The sequence below is a fragment of the Pantherophis guttatus genome, chromosome 2 (assembly GCF_059756535.1).
Source record: "Pantherophis guttatus breed Tessera chromosome 2, ASM5975653v1, whole genome shotgun sequence".
NCBI lineage: Eukaryota > Metazoa > Chordata > Lepidosauria > Squamata > Colubridae > Pantherophis > Pantherophis guttatus.
The window spans coordinates 56,194,688-56,208,902 of record NC_142064.1 but is presented as its reverse complement, the minus strand read 5'-3'; positions in this window follow the sequence as shown (position 1 = coordinate 56,208,902).

Genomic DNA, 14,215 nt, shown 5'->3' with positions numbered 1-14,215 from the left:
CTCTTGTCATTTTAATATTCTGTTTCCACAATTTCTCCCAGTTTGCCAGTTGGATGTTGTGCCCTATGTCCTTGGCCCATCTTATCATATTTTCTTTTACTGTTTCTTCCAGTAATTTATATCTAAGTAAGTAGTTATATAATTTGGTTATCATTTTTTGTTGTGGGCCTTGTAAAATCTTATCCAATTCGTTCAAATTATTCGAGATTCCATATTGCTTTTTGTCTGCTATGTATCTTGAGTGTATTTGAGTATAGGGCCACCAATCGATATTTATGCCGGAGTTTTGGAGTTGCTGTCTTGAGACGAGTTCGCCTTCATGATTCAGTAAGTCTTGGTACCTCATCATTTTTCCTATTTCGAGCGTGTTTGGGTATATCAACGCTTCCATCGGGGACCACCATTTTGGTATTTTGGTATAGTGAATTCTCTTAATATCCTGCCAGATCTTGAATAATGAAGCTCGAATTATATGACATTGGAAGTACGTGTGTCTTTTATCCGGTCCGTCCCATAAGAAAGCGTGCCATCCTCTTATTAAGTCAAAGCCTTCTAAATATAAGGTTCTTTTGTTGCCGAGTTCCATCCATTCTTTAATCCAGGTCAATCCCGATGCCTTATAGTAGAGTTCCCAATCTGGTGTTGCTAGGCCTCCTTTGTCCCGTGAATCCTGTAGAGCTTTGATTTTAATTCTGGCCTTCTTTCCCTGCCATATGTAGTTCATTGTTATTTTGTTGAGGTTCTTAAAGAAATCTCTTCCGGGGTGTATTGGTATCACTTGATATAAATATAGTACTCTTGGTAATATATTCGTTTTTATTGAGGCAATTCTGCCCATCAATGAGAGTTGTAATCTACTCCAAATTTCTAAGTCTTTTTTGATTTGTTTTAACAATTTGGTATAATTATCTTCTTTAATTGTAGTTGCTTTTGCTGTCAGCCAAATACCTAGGTATTTTATTTTCTTTACTATTTGAAGTCCTAATTCTTGCTCTAATTTCAACTGTTGTGTTTGGGTCATATTCTTCGTCAATACTTTCGTCTTCTGCTTATTTATTTTGAGGCCCGCAACTTCCCCGTATTCCTCTATCATTGTCATCAACCTGGTTCCAGATCGTATTGGGTTTTCCAATATGAAGATCACATCGTCTGCAAAGGCAAGTAGTTTGTATTCCTCCCCCCGAATCTTAAGGCCTTCCACGTCTTCTTCCTTCCTGATTTCCGTTAGTAAAACCTCCAGTGCGATTATAAATAATAGAGGTGACATGGGGCAACCTTGTCGTACTCCTTTCTGAATGTCGAAAGTTTGTGTCATGTCACCATTTATTGCAATTTTGGCTGTTTGACAGGAATAAATCTTTCTTATCAATTTAAGGAATTTCTCTCCGCAATTCATTAATTCAAGTTGTGATGTAAGAAAGGACCAATTTAAATTATCAAAGGCCTTCTGGGCGTCGAGAGATATTAGAGCTATTTCCTTATCTATTTTCTTATCGTAGTATTCCAGTATATCTATGATCGTTCTCAAGTTATTTTTAATCTGCCTCCTGGGTATGAAGCCGTTTTGGTCTGTATGTATATATTTATGGATTATTGTTTTAAGTCTCTGCGCTAATATTGACATGAATAGTTTGTAGTCTACATTGAGTAATGAGATGGGTCTGTAATTCCTAACTTGGGTCCGGTCTAAATCTTCTTTGTGTATTAACGTAATAATGGTTTCTGTCCATGATTTTGGGATTTCAGCTGTCAATAATGCTGCGTTGAAGACTTGTAGCAGTATTTCGTCTATTTCTTGTTGGGAGTGTTTATAAAATTCAGTAGGAATTCCATCTGGTCCTGGAGTTTTGTTGTTCTTTTGTTTTTTACGAGCTTCAATCAATTCAGTCATTGTTATGGGGCGATTCAAGATCTCTCTATGTTCTTCTTCGAATTGTGTAATGTTCACTTTACTAAGGTATTTTCGAATTTGGTCTTCGGGGACATCTTCCTGCCGATAGAGATTCTGAAAGAATGTTTTGGCTATGTTTTTCTTATCTACGTGTGTGTGGAATAAAGTTCCTGATTCGTCCTGGAGTTGGTGTATAATTCTTTTGTCTGTTTGCTTTTTTAATTTATGGGCTAACCAGCGTCCAGTTTTGTTTGCGTGTTCGAAGTTGGTCTGTTTTGCCATTTTTATTTTTTGTGCCAAATCAGCTTTTGTAGTCAAATTCAATTTATGTTTAGCCAAATTAAGTTTTTGCTGTGCTATCTTATTATTAGGGTGCTGTTGTAATTTAGTTTCTTCTATCTTGATTTCTTCCAATAAGTCATTCCTGATTCTTTGTTTCTCTTTTTTTCTCTTTGCCAGGTATGCAATGGTTAGGCCCCTGATATATGCTTTCGTCGTGTCCCATAGATTTTGTAACGACGTTTGGTCCTTTGTGTTAATTTGGAAAAATATCTTAATCTCTTTTTCCATCATCTGTAGATACTCTTTTTCCTTTATAATACTTGTATCCATTTTCCATCTTTTTTGTTTTCGGGAGCCTTTCCAAATTATTTTGATAGGGTTGTGGTCAGCCCATATGTTAGGCATAATTTCTACGTTGTGTGTTTCTTTACTTAGTTGGGGTGTCATCCAGGCCATATCCAATCTTGACCACGATTGATGTGGGCCAGAAAAGTATGTGTACTGTTTGGTTGTAGTATTTAATTCTCGCCAGGTGTCATGTAGACTCATTTCTTGTACCAAGTTCTTAAATGTTTGTGGCAGTGTCTTCCTTTTGATTTTGTTCTTCCTGTTACTATAGTAGTCTTCTCGTGTGTTGGCAATTGCATTAAAATCTCCGACAATGCAGATATTTTCATAGTCCAGCTCTTTTAATTTGTCATGTAGTTTTTTATAAAAGTCTATTTGGTTTCCATTTGGGGCGTAGATGGCTACTAACAGTATTATTTTTGTTTCCAGTTTTACTTCTATTATTAAGACTCGACCCTCTTTGTCCACATATATCGGCTTTGTTCTTATATGGTCTCTAACATATATTACCACTCCCCTTTTTTTACAGTCGCCTAAGGATGTGTACATTACTCCTAATTTTTTATTTTCGAGTAATTTTTTCTGTTGTTTTTTTATGTGTACCTCTTGTAAGGTGATTATATCTGCTCCTAATTTTTGCAGTTTAGTGAAAATCTGATGTCTTTTGCTTGGTGAATTTAGACCATTTATATTTATAGAGATGAGTTTTAGTTCTTCTTCCATTCCTGGTGTTGTTTATTTGTCTGTTATTTTGAGTTTTGATGTGTTTCTTGTAACTCTTTGTGTGATCCCCGTCATTTCCTCCTTCCCCAGCTTTCCCTTCTTCCGTTCCTTGTCCTCCTTATTTATTGGCTGCTCTTCTTGGTCACTGGGGTTTGAATCTTCTCTGCCTCCTCTGCTCTCCTGTTCTCCTTCATATCCTAAATGTTGGTCTGCGAAGTCCTGGGCTTTTTCTATGGTGTCGATTCGAAATTTTCTTCCTTCCCAAGAAATGAGTACTCCTTCTGGTATAAGCCATCTAAATTTAATCTTGAGTTTATTCAACTGTCGTGTTAAGAAGTTATATTCTCTTCTCCTATCCCTGGCCCTTCTCGGTACTTGTTTTAGCGTTAGAACTTCCCTCCCTTTGTACATGACTGTCTCCTCTCTCATCTTTCGGTATATTTCTTCTTTCATTGTTTTTTTTGTGAATCTGATGTGTACTTCTTTAGGGAGTTTGTTTCTTCTGGCATAGTTTGTGAAGGCCCTGTAAATTTCGTCGATGCCACCTCTTATTTCATCTTTATCCTTATGTGTCACCTCTGCCAAGATTCCAACCATAATTTCACCCAAGTCTTCCTCTCTCTGTTCTTCTATATTTTGAAATCTTAAGTAGAAAGATGCCTTTTCCATTTCAAGAAATGTAAGTGCATCTTCTGTGTCTCGGCTTCTTGTTGCTTGTTGGTTCTCCATCTGTTCCAACCTGGTAGCTGTGGCTTCCGCCTTTTCCTCAACTTTATGGATTCTCTGTTCATTTTCGGTTATATTTTGTTGAATTTTCTCTATTTTTTCATCTATATTTCTAATCTCATCTTTAATTTCCCCTACATCCAATCTCATTTGTTCATGGTTCTTTTTCGTTTCATCATGATTCAGGGTCATCTTATCTTCCATCCTTTTCATTCCCTCCTGAATCATTGCAAGGGCAGCTTGGATATTGCTTTGCTTTCTTATCAAAGCCGCTCCTTATTTAATTTGTACCCATTGCATGGTGAAATAAGTCATTCCTTGATTCCCCAAATGGTATGGCACAGTATTTGGTACATTTCCAAACATTCATTATTCCATATTTTATTAAATGTTCATCTGTCAGTCTTTGTTCTGCCCCAGCTACGGACCCCAAAGAATGCAGCACACACAAGGTCTGTACAAACCTTAATTTACAAAATTAAATCAGTCTTTTTCAAATAAAGGCTGTTAATTAACTTTCTTAACAGCCTACAAGAATCCAAAGAATAAATAATCGTAATCTTACTATGGTTGGCAGAAAACCCAGAAGCAATTTGCAGGAACCTGATAAGAGAACTAAGATCAGGACGCAAAGGAGAGTGAACAAAGTTGTTCCCCGCAAATTGCCTCAGTCGCCATCCTTCCTTAAATAGGCTAAGGGAGGGGCCAATTAGCCCCAAGCCTTACTCTTGAGGAGACCTCCTTCTGAGGAACCACTCCTGCCTTTTAGCAGCTCTGTGCACCCGTGCATCGAGAAGAGGCTCCTCTTTTTCTTCCTCTTCACTTATGGGAGCTTCTGGAGCTTCTGAAGGCCCTGGCTGAATCCCTGCCTCAGGCACCACACCAGGCTCCTCACTGTCGGAATCAGCTACTAGCTGCACAGGCCGCTGATGGGCCACAGCAGTCTTTGATGTTTGTCCAATCCACTAAGGTTAAGATTATGTAAAATTAGATACCTCAAATTCCATTCTAGTGTTGTCATAACTTGATGCTTTATGATTGCTCTGTTATTATGATTTGTTCGCTGCCTCATGGAAAAACAAATCATGACAATGGGATTAATAGAAGTACTTCATACTTTGTTCATCACCAGTTTTCTTCTTTTCATTATACAAATGCCAACATTTTGCACAGCCATATTAGCTCTCTAGTCTGGCATTAATTTTTAAAGACTTATAATCTAATACAATTCCTTTTCATATTAATGATCAGCAAGGGTCTCAAAAATAATTCAAATGAAAATGATGAACCATTCTTTAAAAACCTTTTTATCTCAGAAGAAGAAAAGCATTTCCTATACTTATTTTGAATTCTAGAATATGTCTTTCAAAAGGTTTCCTGGGATAATTGTTTAGCCTTAGATTCCTATGGGAATGAATGTAAGCACAGTGGTTAATTCATTCAAAACAAAGATGGAAAAGGGTCTTTTGGTTTAGTAGAATATATGAGTTGATAGGGACCATGTAGTTCATATAATCCAAATTCTTTCAGGATTCCACTAAAAGGTAGTCAGCAGTTGGCAATCCAGCTCCCATTTGAAGTCTTCGAATGTGGAGGTATCCATCACTGGATTATCTACTGTTTGATTGCTCTAACAATAAAAATTGTTTCTAGTTCTGGATGACCATTATTACTTAGATAATGATAACAATCTTGGATAAAGAAGTCACAGGTAAGGAACTCTTGGACCTGGAGAAATCAGACAATTATGTCAGTTATGGTCAATTTCTTTTTCCCACAATCACTTTCTCCATGTTTCTTTCACAATAGCCATCTTCTTACTTGGCCATGGCAGGTCTTGTTGGGTCAGCTCAATCACAAGGCTTGACATGGTTTCCATATGACCGCTATCTTTTTTCTATTAATTGCTTTGTCAGCTCATGGTGAAAGACGCACACTGGGTCCTCTAGGCTTCAGCTCTTTCATGATTTAAGAGAAAGGCCTCTTGATCATATGCTGAGTGCTAGTGCCGTCGCTAGCAGCTCATCTATTTATGAGCTATGAGTCGGCAGCACTGGAGTCCAGGAACATGGTACAATTGTGTAAATAGTCTAATTCTAAGCCTTAAAAAATGAATGTTCTGAGTATGCAATTTTGCTCATGCTTAAAAAAAGAGGACAATGACAAAACCACAGATTTCCATATGCATGTACTGTGGTCTGGTCTCTAATTACTAATCACTGATACACAAAACCATAGAAAATAAGACAGTAGATAAAGAGGGCTTCCTGTGTTTAACCTGAATCGTATTATTATTTTTTTTATTTCAACAGAGAACATGGTCAATATTTCTTATCATTGTTCTGCCCCAGCTCCGGATCCCAAGGAGTGTGACACACACCAAGCTCCAAAAATTCCGTTTATTACAAACAGGCCCCTTTCAAAATGCAGGCTTTCAGTGCAAATGTCCTTATCAGCCTGCTATAAAGTACAAAGAATAAACAAAGTCCTACAAAGGTTGGCAACCAGCCCAGAAACCAAGATGTGATAAGAAACTCACTCTCCAAAATGCTCTGCGTAATAATTAAACGTTGTTTCCAGCAACAATTGCTAACTGTGTGCGACTGAAATAGGCTAAGGCAGTGGCCAATTAGCCCCAAGCCTTACTCTCGAGGAGACCTCCTCCTCCTCCTGAGTAGCCACTCCTGCCTTTTGGCAGCTGTGCGTGCTCAAGCATTGAGGAGAGGCTCCTCCACTTCACTCTCTGCACTTGAAGGAGTCTCTGGAGATTCTGAAGGCTGTGGTGAGTCTCTGCCTCTGGCACTACATCCTCTTCAGCCTCCTCGCTGTCCGACACGAGCGCTGGCTGTACAGGCTGCTGGTGTGACACCACACCAGCCTCCTTGTCATCGGGATCAGCCACAAGCTGCGCAGGCCGCTGGCCGGCCATAACAATCATTCTGGTATCTCTCCTCTCAATCAGCTCCAGCTTCTCCATATTTCATTACAGTATGGTGTCCAGAACTGTACTCTAAGGTAATATTTTCTCTATACTCTTAAACTGCTCCTGTCTTGAATTGATGTCAACTGGACTAAAAGCCATTTTAAGATAATTTCAGGATTGGTACGCTTTGGTAGTGACTTGTCAAGTGTTCATTTTGGATTGTCCCTCATGAACAGGTCTCCTACTGCTAACTTTCTATGCCAGGAATGTCATTGATTATGTGCTATCAAGTCAGTATTGATTCTTAGCAATCCCATAGTTAGGTCGATGTGTCAATTCTGGCTTTTCATGTCTTCCAGTAGTGCATCAGTTATCACTATAACTGAGTCCATTTTGTTCTTATCATCCTCTTCTTCTCTTTAGTTTCACTTTTCCCAGGATTAGAAACTTCTCTAGACAATTAGATCTTTGCATAATGTGTTTGAAGTAAGATAGCTTAAGCTTTGTCTTTTGTGTCTTGAATGAGAATTCCGGCTTGATCTGTTTGATGATCCATTTATTATTATTTTTTGGTGGCCCTTGTTATTCTCAAGCACCAAAGTTGGAGTTTAGAGTTTAAAAGCATTAATATTCTTTATATTCAGTATCTTCAAAGTTCTATTTTCACTTCCATAGAAGGTCATGGGGAAAACCACTGCCTGCATAATTCTGATTTGTATAGGTATAGACATATTTTCCCAGAATATCATTGCTACTCTATCAAGTGGTAGTCTGCAGTATATTTTTAGATTGTTGATTGATAAAAATCTATTTTTATATAGGAATGGTTAAATATATTCTTTTCTGTTTGTAGAAAATATTTATCTAGTTTAAACCATTGTTTGGCAAGATAATTTCATGATTTATAAACATATTTCATAAAGTTAGGCAGCTTTAATACTGCTTTACATTGGAAGTAATAATAGGAATTACTTCCAAATAATAACTTTGAGTTCCATAATATTTGGGATTCTTATTAGGAACTTATATACCTGAAATAAATCTATCACTTGGATGTATTACACGTACATACATAATATTCAAGTGCCGAAGCAATCTTTGTCTGCTCAAAACCTGAGAGAAAAATTAAAAAAATAAGTTCTCATCATTACCAGAACCAGATATAATTTTGGGAGGGACTGGTGGCTGCCTCTGGCATTGGGTAAGCATCACTTGAGAATGTGTTGTTCTTCCTAGTTAACTCAGTAAAATAAATGAATCTGATGAAATCTCATGAAGTGTTTGTTTTAGTTGTTTTTCTAATGTGAGATAAATGGGTATTTATGAGCTGCTGCAGAAGGAAATTCCAGAGGAACTTGGGTATAAGATTAAGGAATTATTAAATCAGCTTTATTGCTTTTCCAAACCTTTAAAAAGCTCTACATCTGCAATAAATTGTATATGTGTGTTACCAACCCATACAATCTAATTATTTAATAAGCATTTCTTTGTAAAATCGAGCATTGGGTCAAATCCTTCAGCTGTTTGCACAATCTGTTTTATAAGAAAAATACAGTTTATCAGGCTAAGAAATATGTGTCATTTATAAAGTGTCATATTAGTAGAGAGCTATCTATCTATCTGTCTGTCTTATAGGCCACCAGCTATCAAAGAGATCAGGAAAAAAATGCCAAGCCTTACTTCTTTCTCCATTAATTCCTCCTTGCTTCAGTAAGTCGAATAAGAAATAAATATCTGTCTCCTCTGTACTAGAGGAGATTGTAAAACATTCAGAGATGTATAAGAACAACAACAACAACAACACAAATGTATAAGAACATCAAACAAGGAAAAATAGTGAAAACTGAAGGAATCAAGATGCACCATGAAAATAACATTAAGAGTCTGGATGAAGTTGATTACTACAAATACCTGGGTATATTTCAAGCTGACAACATCAAGCACACCAAAGTCAAGAAAAAGATTAGAGGTGAATACATCAAGAGAGTGAAAAAGATTTTAAAGTCCAAACTCAGTGGAGGAAATACCATCAAGGCAATCAACACCTGGGCAATACTAGTCATTAGATACACAGGTGAAATAGTGAATTGGTCTCAAACAGAATTAAAAGCAATGGATAGGAAGACCAGAAAAATAATGACAATGAATCATGCCCTTAATTCTCGCAGCGACATTGACAGACTCTACCTATCAAGGCAAATAGGTGGATGCAGAATGTTGCAAGTACATCAGATAGTTGAAGAAGAAAAAAGTGCTTTGGAAGAATGTCTGAAGGACAATGAAGAAGATGCACTGAAGTTAGTATGCCAGGAAGGCTTGCTGACTATTGGAGAGACCAAACTGGCCTACAAGAAAGACCAAATGAAGGACTTCCGGGTTGGCTCCGCAGCGCCATTGACGGTCTTTTTAGACCGCCGCCCCCGCGATCCCGTTGAGCCGTTCTGACAGCGCTAATCAGCTGTCAAACGGCTTGAAAATCTCCCCTTCGGGAAAAGAAGGGGAGGAGAGCAGGTGGGTGAGGGTAGAGCTCCCCGAAAACCCCTGGATTAATTCCAGGGGTTAGGAGGGTGAGAGCTCCCCGTTCAGCCCACTGAAGCTCCGGATCCGGGGGGACTCTGTTTTTTTTTACAGAGCTAGGCGTTGCATCCAATTTCTGCTGTCAAACAGAAGATTAAATGATTTCAAAAAAGCAGGCGGAACAGAAGCAGGAGGACAAGCTTTTTGCAAGTATAATACTTAACTCCGGGGATACAATGTTTCTAATTGAACTTGCTGAGCTGGAAGTAAAGATGGCGTTTCTTTGTTGCGATTTTAAAAGTGAAAGTTAGAAAGGAAAGTCTTCGCTAAGTGCTCAGAGACTGGCTTTAAGTTGCTGGAATAGATTTTGAAGAGCTGTTTGGGAAAAGATTATTTCGTTTGGTGATTTATAAAGAAATTGCTGAAAGCTGCTTAAAAGGATGGCTCTGACTTTATGATTTTATGGTTGTGGGAAGAAAGGAAATCTTTTTAAAATAAAATGGCTTCTAAGAAAGAAGATCCTGAAAGTGCTAGAAGCTATTTGGAGGTGTCAGAAATGGAACAGTTGTCTGATTTACAGAGCTATAAGGATTTTGATGCAGAATTTACAGAATTTATAAAAGAAGCCATGAATAATCACACTGCAGCTATAAGTAATCAAATAGCAATTCTTAAAGGGATAACAACAGAAATGACCGAGGAGACAAAAACAAGAATGGAGCATGATGACAATTCAGGAGATATTCTGATTGTAGCAGAGAAGGTGGAAGAATCTTCTCAAGAATTTTCGAGCTTATTCTCTGCTCTTTTTGAAAAAATTGATATAATCTTTCAAAATTATGACTTGGTTTGGAAAAAAGCAGTAAATGACCAGACTTTCGAAGTTTCAGAAGATGAAGGAGATTTGCCAGTGGCATTTATACATTTAATAGAAAAGAAACAACTGAACTTTCTTTCACAAACTCTTGATAAACTTTGGTCCTACAGACGAAGGAATGAACTGATTTATATAAGCAAGAAGAGGCGATTTTGGGGCTCTAAATCAGAGGAAATTTTCTTAAAAAGGGGACAATCTTTGCAGCTACATCAACCTCAAATCAAAATGAAAAGCCTCCTCAAAATAGAAGTAGGAGGGTTGCAGAAAGACTGGAAAAAATATAAAAAGAAAGTAAGAATGGAAGATTAACCTTTTCTTTTGGCTTTGCAGTTGTTCTACTCATGGTTAAAAATGATTATGTTTTAGGTGTTATAACTATTGAGGGGGGAAAAGCATAAAGTTAAATATTGATTTTAAATATGATGCATTAATGGTTGAATGTAAGATTAACCCTTTTTGGTTTTCTAGTTGATGTATCAATGGTTAATTATGTTGATGATTATCTTTTAAAATTCTAAAAGCTGGAGGGAGGAATAATGAAGGGGGAAAATTTAGGAACCTAAAAAATGTAGAAATTTAACTACTGAATATCTAAGGTTTATTTTTGGTTATGAGATTTTAAAATATCTGAACTTTGAGAAAAGTAGGAGGGGGGAAAATGTTTTTGCAAATGAACTGAATATTTTACTGATATATTAAGTGAATTTTTAAGGTTTGAATGTTTAATATTTGTTAATGGCTTTAAAATTTTTAGAGTTGTTCTACTCATGGTTAAAAATGATTATGTTTTAGGTGTTATAACTACTGAGGGGGAAAACGCATAAAGTTAAATATTGATTTTTAAATATGATGCATTAATGGTTGAATGTAAGATTATTCTTTTTGGTTTTCTAGTTTATGTATTAATGGTTAATTATGTTGATGATTATTTTTTAAAATTCTAGAAGTTGGAGGGAGGAATAATGAAGGGGGAAAATTTAGGAACTTAAAAAATGAAGAAATTTAACTACTAATATTTAAGGTTTGTTTTTTGTTATGAGATTTTAAAAAAATATCTGAACTTTGAGAAAAGTAGGAGGGGGAAAATGTTTTTGTAAATGAATTGAATACTTTACTGATATATTAAGAGAATTTTTAAGGTTTGAATGTTTAATATTTGTTAATGGTTTTAAAACTTTTAGAGTTATTGGATTATACGCTATTTTGAGTTTATAAAAAGGGAGGTTGATGAAATTGTAAAAGGGGAGTTAAGGGGTCTTGGGAGTTATTAAATCTTGCAGTTAGTTAGTTTATTTTAGCGAATGTTTGGTGAAACCTATGCCCTGTTTTCTGTTCTGGGAAGTCGTGGGTGGGGGGGTGGTGAGGAGGGGTTGAAGATTGAGATTACCAAGGATTGATTTTTTTTAATTTTTCTTGATGATAGTTTGAATGATTGTTTATATTGTATACTTGTGTTATTAGAAAATAAAAACTTTTTTTATTAAAAAGAAAGACCAAATGAAGAACAGAATGGAGGCATGGGAAGAGAATGCACTATATGGCCAGTACATTAAAAAAAATAGCAGGGAAAACAGATAATAACAAGCAGGAAAGTTAAAGAAAGAGACTGAGGGATTAATTCTAGCTGCACAAGACCAAGCCTTAAGGACAAATATATACAAAGCCAGAATTGAAAAGACAGCAACAGACAGTAAGTGCCGCCTATGCAAAGAAGCTGAAGAAACAGTGGACCACCTGGTAAGCTGCTGCAAGAAGATTGCACAAACTGACTACAAGCAGCAGCATGACAAAGCAGCAACAATGGTGCATTGGAAGATCTGCAAGAAATATCATTTGCCTGTAAACAAGAACTGGTGGGACCATAAAATAGAAAAAGTCATAGAAAATGAAGAAGTTAAATTGCTCTGGGACTTCAGAATCCAGATAGACAGGCACCTGCCACATAACAGCCCGGACTAAACAGTTGTTGATAAGAAAGACAAAAAAGTCTGGATAGTGGATGTAGCAGTGCCTGAGACAGCAGAAGAGAAGAGAAAGAACTCAAGAAGATAACAAAATATAAAGACCTACAAATAGAAATTGAACGACTACGGCAAAGGCAAGCAAGAGTAGTACCAATAGTAATAGGCACCTTGGGTGAAGTCCCAAAACAACTGGAGCATCACTTGAAAGCCATAGGCATTGACAAATTTGCCATCAGTCAATTGCAGAAAGCGGCTTTACTTGGAACTGCTTCAATCCTGCGATGATATCTGTAACACCGTCAAACATCCAGATTTGGTCCTTGGTAAGGATTTGATAGGTAGACAAAAATGCCAAACTCCATTCTGAACATCTAGCTGACTGTACAATAAATAATAATAATAATAATAATAATAATAATAATAATAATAATAATAATAATAATAATAATAATAATAATAATAAAACAAAAGCTGAACTGAATTTATTAATTGAAAACACAAAAGAATTCAGCCAAGACATTGGTATGCAGTTTGGAATTGACAAATGTGCAACAATAGCAACCAAAGCAGGCAAGATCATAGAAGAGGATGGAACAGAACTAGAGAATGAAGAAATGATAAAGGCAGTAAAATCAGAAGAAGGCTACAAGTACTTGGGGATTTTAGAAGCCTCTGACTTAATGCATAATAAAGTCAAGGAATTAACTTCAGCCAAGTACATTCGGCGAATTCGTAAGATATTAATGTCCAAACTGAGTGGAGGAAACATAATAAAAGCCATAAATACCTGGGCTATACCTGTGATTAGATACTCTGCAGGAATAATTGACTGGACCCAGATGGAGTTAAATAATTTGGACAGAAAAACAAGGAAGTTTATGACAATGAATCATGCCTTGCACCCTAAAAGTGATGTTGACCGATTATATTTACCAAGAGCAGAGGGTGGTCAAGGACTCCTACAAGTAAAGCAGACTGCGGAAGAAGAAAAATGCAGCTTGAATGATTACATCCAGAAAAGTGAAGAACCAATGATTAAGGAAGTAAATAAAGGAGGCCTTTTAAAGACAACTAAAACAAAAGCAGAATATAAGAAAGAAGTAATTGAGCAGCGAGCTGAAAATTGGAAACACAAAACTATGCATGGCCAATACTTGAAAAGTATTGAAGGCAAAGCTGACCAGAAACTAACTTGGAACTGGTTAAGATCAGGAGTACTGAAAAAAGAAACAGAAAGCTTTATTTTGGCAGCTCAAGAACAAGCCCTAGCCACAAACTGCATGAAGGCAAAAATTCAACATGTTACCACCAACAGCAAATGCCGCCTCTGCAATGAGAAAGATGAGACAGTCTACCTACAATGCCATGACCGTGTTGCTAAGATCATTCACTGGAAATTGTGCCAGAAGTTTGAGTACAGCAAAAACCACTGGGAACATCAGGTTGAGAAAGTTTTAGAGAATGAGAAACTCAAGATCTTGTGGGACTTTAGGATTCAGACTGACAGGCATTTGGTCCACAACACACCTGACATAACAATAGTTGAAAAAAAAAAGTATGGTTCATTGACATTGCAATACCTGGTGATGCACAGATTGAAGATAAGCAGCAAGAAAAAATCACAAAGTACCGGGATTTGCAAATTGAAGTTGAGCGACTGGAAAAAGAAATCGTGTGTTGTCCCGATTGTAATTGGAGCCCTTGGAGCAATACCCAAAGAGCTACCCCGCTATTTAGAAATTCTAAATTTGCCGGACTTGAACATTTTGACTCTACAAAAAACCACCTTACTCAGAACAGCTTACATCCTCCGACGATACCTTAACAGTTCCTAGGTCCTTGGTTAGGACTCAAGCTGCTGAGCTATTAACCAGCCTCAAAGGCTGTGAATTTCACTAAAGATTAAATAATAATAATAATAATAATAATAATAATAATAATAATAATAATAATTTAATAATTTA